The 6,476-nt window shown below is 43.5% G+C and overlaps 1 long non-coding RNA gene across 2 annotated transcripts; it reads left to right on the forward strand.

Moving 5' to 3' along the window:
• The first annotated feature begins 2,761 nt into the window (after positions 1–2,761).
• LOC128404012 (uncharacterized) lies at positions 2,762–4,074 on the forward strand. 2 transcript variants are annotated; one of them, XR_008328035.1, is made up of 2 exons: positions 2,762–3,337; positions 3,842–4,074. It is a non-coding gene; the product is annotated as an uncharacterized LOC128404012 (long non-coding RNA). The 2 variants fall into 2 exon arrangements; XR_008328036.1 differs by having other exon boundaries at positions 3,847–4,074.
• Positions 4,075–6,476: the final 2,402 nt, after the last annotated feature.

Below are 6,476 nucleotides of genomic sequence, written 5' to 3' on the forward strand. Positions count from 1 at the left end.
AGGTGTTTGGGGACTACAACTCCCATCCTCCCTAGCTAACAGAACCAGTGGTCAGGGTTGATGGGACTTGTAGTCCCAAAACAGCTGGAGGGCCAAGTTTGGCCATCACTGGTTTGGCCATCACACAGATCAACAGCATCTCACAAGGTTTCAGGTATGGGGCATTCCCTTACCTCAAGCAGGTATACCATAAAACAGTGGTGGCCAATGCTGTGTCTACCAGATGCCCATGGACTACAACTCCTACCGTCTTGACTGATGACCATCCTGGCTGGGGACGGATGAAGTTTGTAGCCCCTGCCATATGGGGTTGGTTTGCGTACACCATGCTTTTCCACTCTGATGTACTCTGGGGTTGGCCATGGTCTTCCTGGGACTTTCCTTCAATTGACACTAAACCTGCTCAAGCCAGGATGTTGGACTGGGAATTGGGAACTGGGAATCCAGAGTTGTAATCCCCACTCAGTTATGAAGCTCACTGAGTGACCTTGAGCCAGACATCCTCTTTCATGGCTATTAGCTATGATGGCCAAGGTCCTCTCTCATGGTTGGAGGCAGTAATGCTTCTGAAAACCAGCTGCTGGGAAATGATATACAATGAATTGAAAAAGATGTTGAAATATACGTTCGTTAAAAAACCAGAAGCCTTTCTATTAGGAATGGTAGGAAATGAAATCAATAAGAGAGACTGTAAACTGTTTCAATATGCAGTGACTGCCGCAAGGTTACTTCTGGCCCAAAGATGGAAACAGGAAGAAATTCCAACAGTGGAAAAATGGAGAAGGAAATTGACCGAATATGCAGAATTGGACAAATTGACTGGGAAGATTCGATACCAGAAAGACCAAAAGTTTATTGAGGACTGGGGAAAATTTACAGAATATCTGAAAAATATATGTGATACACAGACAACGCTTGTTGGTTTTGAAGAAACTCTGTGAAATAGTAAGAAATACTGCAAAAAAGAGAGTAAGAGGAAAAGGAGTGGGGAAAGGCAATATCATGTTTAGAAATGCGTCAATAAATAGAAATTTTTCAAAAGATTGACAGAGAAACTGAGGGAAGTCAAAAATTGAAGCATGAGTGTAAAATAATTTGTTGACTGTATAAAACTTGTTTGGAAAATTAATATATTTTTTTTAAAGAAAACCAGCTGCTGGGAACTGCAGGAGGGGAGACAGCTCTTATGTTCAGGTCCTGCTTGTGAGCTTCCTGATGGGTCATCCGGTTGGCCACTGTGTAAATAGGATGCTGGACTAGATGGGCCTCTGGGTTGCTCCAGTAGGCTGTTGTTGTTGCTGCTGCTGCTGTTACAATTTATTACCTGCCCTTTACTGTAAGGTCCCAAGGCAAGTTACAACAATTAAAGTACCACATTAATACTAATATATAATATCACAAAATATTAAAACCTCTGAAACATTGCAAAAGTAAGTTGGGTCTTGAAAATATACATTTGTTCAGCATAAGCCTACAACATAGTATTGTTGAATGAAGACAGCAAAAGGGTTGAGAGAACTGATTCGGGGGATGTGGGATTATGATAGAGGCAACAGAGCAGGCACCAAACCACATATTGACCAGGTCTTTTTAAAATACAGTGGTACCTTGGGTTAAGAACTTTATTCGTTCTGGAGGTCTGTTCTTAACCTGAAACTGTTCTTAACCTGAGGTACCGCTTTAGCTAATGGGGCCTCCCGTTGCCGCCGCGCGATTTCTGTTCTCATCCTGAAGCAAAGTTCTTAACCCGAGGTACTATTTCTGGGTTAGCGGAATCTGTAACCTGAAGCGTCTGTAACCTGAGGTACCACTGTAGTGATGGGCAAAAAATTATAGGAGTGCTCTCCATTTGAAAGGCAAAGTCAAATGCATGAATGGAAAGCTGAGCAACAGCCAATTACAAGTCCCCAGCTGTTTAGAGATAAGCATCTTCTCTCTGTGTTCTTAACTATCAGGAAGAACTTCCTCAACCACATTAAAAAAACAAAAACAACACTTCTTGTATCTCGGACAGTTGCACCACTTGAAATCTCAGTGTAAGCTTCTGAGAACAGGGAGCTGCCTTATTTATTTGTTATCATGTTTATTTCAACTCCTCCACCGCCTCTTCCATTGGATTCCTTACCACTCCTTACCATGGTAGATTGCAAGATTTTAAAAACACAGGATTAGAATCAGTTAAAGGAATATACAATCAGAAGGATGGAGTGGGTCACATATCTAATTTGGATGGCTTTTGAAAAGGATCCAGAAAATCTGTGGTACATAAAGCTATCAATGAAGACTGCCAACATGTTTACAGGCTGAGAGTTGTCACATGATTCATGAGTAAGGAATCCCCAAAGTGTCTTTTCCATCAGCAGCTGGTGTTATGGTGTGGTCTAAGAGGCCAGAGTAAATGAAGTCTCCCTCTTGACCCTTCTCACTTCTGGAAACAATAGGGCTCTCTGGCTCCTGGTGCTACTCCCCTCCCTTTCCTTGCCATGCAATACCTTGCCTTTACTCCCCATGACAATGACCTTGGACTGTATTGCATCTCAAACTCTGCCTTCCTTGGCAAGCTTTTTGCTAAGAGGTTTATACTTTCTCTTAGGTTGGGAGACTAGCCCCTAAGTTGATCCATGGGCATGTGGCATTCTCCCCTCTCTGGATGGTCCTATTAGGCAGTTCAGCAGTCTTCTACTCAGAACTGGTTGGTGGCCCTTATGACCAGTGCCAAACAGCTTTCACTTCAAATTCCAAGAGTGCCTGAGCTTTGTAGGAAATATAAAGTGGTGGCCTATTACTGGGGCTCCACAGAGTCCTCACCATCAGTGGGCCCTAGAAGGTACCTGAGAATGCTGGGTAGTGACTGTTCTAACCCTGTAGCTCACTATGTGAGTCCTTCAGAATGTGCCATGACTTGTATAGGCTTGGCCTAACTGCTGTGTAAATCACAATAGAATCCTTTTGTTAGGAGGCAGCGTGACAGCAACAATGCACTTGCCACCATCTCACTCAGGACCTTGTCACACTTCGACTTGTCACTTGTTTTAATGTAGCACGAGGTTCCATAGACTGGAGCAAGCTTGGTCAGGTTCCTGATGATCATCAGATGATGATCTGTGCTCTGGATGATGACCAGGTGCATTATGCATCTGAACAAGCAGGTTGAGGCCAAGTGAGAATGGGCAGACATGGTTCAATCCGTTGAGAACCTCCAATTTAAAAGGACCCAGTGAAGAAGAGCGGTGGAAAAGCTCTCTCTGCTCTGAGACTTGGTAATAGACCATAGCTTAGTAATAAAGCATCTATTTTGCTTGAAGGAGATTCCAAGTTCCATCTCTGGTGTGTTCAGGTGTGTTCAGGTAGGTCTTCAAGAGTTACTGCCAGCCAGCAAAGAAAGTAACAAGTAGATTAACCAATTGTCTGGTACAGTGAAAGGCAGATTCCTGTGTGTCCTAGTAGCCAGCTGGGCCTGAAGGGCATTGGAACTCCAGTTGGATTCTGATTGGTCAGGAGATCAACCTGTGGCTATCCAGGTGTTACCCCTAATTCCCATCATCCCTGACCATTGAGTGTGCTCTTTTTGGGGTGTTGGGCGCTGGAATTCAAAAGCTTCTGCATGGCACCCCATTAGCCACCACTGTTCTAATCACTAAACCAATCTTTAAGTGTTTTATGTGCTGCTCTGCTGAAGGAATAAGGTGCCTTGATTTTTTTAAAAAATAAATAAACTGGGTGTAGGTCTACTCATGCATTTTTCTTTCTACTGACTCATTTTCAACAGTGAAAATGCTTTTAATTCAGGCAAGATCTCATTTCTTTCTTTACAACTTTCATCTCTGTTATGTTGGGTAAGGGCAGGATTGCTTAACTTCCACTTCAAGGGCCTGATCCACCATGCTTCCTGGGGCTGATGGGAGTCACAATCCAGTAACATCTAGAGGAACAAAAAGTTCTCCACACCTGACCTACATCGAACTCCTACAATTTTTCACACAGATTATCAGATTGGCTACTTTGAGTGCCCAATCAGAAAGCTTGGGCATATCTACGTGTAATAAATGAATTGACGTTTGTTTGTTTGCTTGTTTGTGTGTTATGGATCCTTAGTCATTTTTGTGTGATATGTTACTTTACCGTAAACAGCACCATGGACCTTTATGAAATCTTTAAACCACCCTTCATCAAACAAACAAAGAAACAAACAAACAAATAAACAAACAAACAAACACTTCTCTGTGTCTGGAATGACTTATTGAAGCATCAGTTCTTCATTGCCATTGCCATCTGCAGTTCTGTGTTTTCCCACAATGGGGCAGTCACACACACACACACACAAACAGAGACACAAGCATACACTTGAATGCTTCTCTTTATGTATCTGAAACCACACTACCCAATCCCACGTCCTCCCCCCCGGAGGGTGCTACCACCAGAGGAGTACCTAGGCTCCCTTGAAACCTCTACAAGGAGGTGTGTTGGTGCCCTCCATTCCCCACTGGTCCCTTGTACCCTTGGCAAGGCTCTCTCCATCTTCCTTAATGATTTTTGCACCCCCTGGACCTGTGACCTTGGTGGGGGCCAACTTGGTCAATCCCTCAGCATGCCCCTAGCTACCAGCTACTTTGGGAAACACCAGTTGGTGAAGAGTTAGAGGAGGGTCAGAACTTTCTCCCTTAAGAAGGCTGCCTTCTGCAGTTCTTTGGTTTGCCACATGAGGCAGCGACACACAGAGAGGGGTGGGGTGGGGGAGATTAATGCCTCTCTTTATGTATCTGAAACAACACTACTGTTAGGGGAACCCAAAGGTCTGGATAAGTGCCCAAGAAACTTTAGAAGAAAAAGGGGGGACCCAAAGAAAACCCCCAGAAAAAATACATTAAAAATAATGCAGTGAAGATCGAGAATGCTCTGCAGGTGTGAATACTATCAGTTGAAGTGTGAGAGAGAAAAGAAATAATGGATAGATGGGAGAAGAAAATGGAATTTCCTGCATGAGATCATGGCTGGCAGGCATCCTGAACAGGAATGATCCACAGAGCAAGTTTTTGTTGCTGTTCCTACCAGGGATGGAGGACATTTTTTGAAGCAACCAGATCAAGTCTGTCAGTCCTGGGTATGTACAGTGGTACCTCGGGTTAAGTACTTAATTCGTCCCGGAGGTCCGTACTTAACCTGAAACTGTTCTTAACCTGAAGCACCACTTTAGCTGATGGGGCCTCCTGCTGCTGCTGCGCCGCCGGAGCCCGATTTCTGTTCTTATCCTGAAGCAAAGTTCTTAACCTGAAGCACTATTTCTGGGTTAGCGGAGTCTGTAACCTGAAGTGTATGTAACCTGAAGTGTATGTAACCTGAGGTACCACTGTACATGGATCAGAAGCTTCATGTTAACTGGGTTCAACACTTTTCTGAAGCCCCATCCTGAGAGCAGTAGCATGTTCAGAGTGATGAGAGTTATTAGGAGACCCTTGTTTGCCTCACGGAACTATGATTCCCAGAGCCTCTGGGAAGATGGATTGATAGTTAAGCCACTCTGCCAATGCTAGTCCTATGAGGGGAGCAGGGATCTCCTAATGGCAAACTGCGGCTCCCAAGATTCTTTGGTATGATACAGTGCAGGTGGGCAACTGAATTTTAGGAATGGAGATTCATTTCAAACAACTGCCTGCGGAAATGCATGTTTTACACAGAAATTGTGGCAAAAATGCTTATTATGGGAACATGTACAAAATCATACAAAAATGAGTATTTTAGGGTAAGGTGCATACAGTTGAAATGAATGTTTATATATACAGAAAGTGGGATTGATTGATTGAGTGATTGGATGTAATGGTTTATGAGTGAACATATCTGAAATTAACATTTCCTGCTTTTTTTTGCTCTTTGTACAGAGATTTGCATAAAGAGTTAATCTTCCCACTGTAATGATTTCATCTGGAGCATACATCTATGGAAAGCTGTCTGGTTTTCATAAACTCGAATTGGATAATTAATTTATTTCGACAGCTGTCTGTCACAGTAACTTGAGTGTCCTGGATTCCTTAAGAGGGTTGCTAGCAGCAGGTTTCAATTTAAGTACTATTACTGTGTGAAATGTTGCCTCCTTGGCCACACCTATCAAATAGCATGATTACTTAGATCAGGAGTAAGGAATTGGATCCATCCTTCAGGCCAGAACCTTAATCCCCCTGTCCATGCAGGCCAACTTTAGCAGGTGGGTGTGGCTGCTGCCATGAAGCTACAGGGGCTATCACTCAAGGTTAGATCACTTGCTTTCAATGCAGAACATCCTGGGTTCAGTTCTGGGGAAACAGTTCTGTCTGCAAACCTGGAAAACTAGACCATGAGGACAATACTGAGCTAGATGGACCAAGGGCATGACTCAGTATAACACAGCTTCTTTTGTTCAAAAAGCCTTGCTGTTGGTGCCAATCAACCAATCAGCAGTTACAGAGTAGGGCTGCCATATTTTGAAGAGCAAAAAAAGAGGA

The sequence above is a fragment of the Podarcis raffonei genome, chromosome 16 (assembly GCF_027172205.1).
Source record: "Podarcis raffonei isolate rPodRaf1 chromosome 16, rPodRaf1.pri, whole genome shotgun sequence".
Classification (NCBI taxonomy): domain Eukaryota; kingdom Metazoa; phylum Chordata; class Lepidosauria; order Squamata; family Lacertidae; genus Podarcis; species Podarcis raffonei.